Here is a 622-nt window from a genome sequence, read left to right on the forward strand (position 1 = left end):
TTGAGTCCTTAAATGTGGCAGTCTAGCACAGTGGAATTTATATACATCTTAAACCATTTTTTACTAGCGATGATTTGGTGATGATATAGGAATAATGTTCTGTTTCTCCTGGTTGTTATATTCAAGTAAATGTCTTTCGCTGGGTACCAACAGGTATTGAAAAAAGTGATCCGACAGAAGCGGCTGATGTTTTGCAATATAACCAAAGAAAATGATAGATGGTGAAAATAAACTACTAACAAGGAGAATAACCTAGCAGGTCAGTTTTTTTAAAGCAGAGCTTTCAAACGTACACTCCTATATCTCAGAACACGAATGTATTGAATTTTGCAGAAATATTGTTTTTTTTAAACAAAAAAAAGTAAAAAACAATGTTTCCATTCACAGTTTTCCTTTTTATTGTCTATAGCTTTTCTGATAAACAAAGTATAAATCGGTCCTTGTTCCACACGCCTTTACATTTGTTTCCTAAAATACATACCCATTTTCTTCTCTTAGACCCTGAAGCGGGGCACCTTCGAATACACATAAATGTTATTTTTGAAAATGCCGTTACATTTAACAAGAAAAACAACAAAATTGCTAGAAAAATGCTTTTACACCCTAGGCAAAATAGTTATTG

This window comes from Penaeus monodon, chromosome 24 (genome assembly GCF_015228065.2).
Source record: "Penaeus monodon isolate SGIC_2016 chromosome 24, NSTDA_Pmon_1, whole genome shotgun sequence".
NCBI lineage: Eukaryota > Metazoa > Arthropoda > Malacostraca > Decapoda > Penaeidae > Penaeus > Penaeus monodon.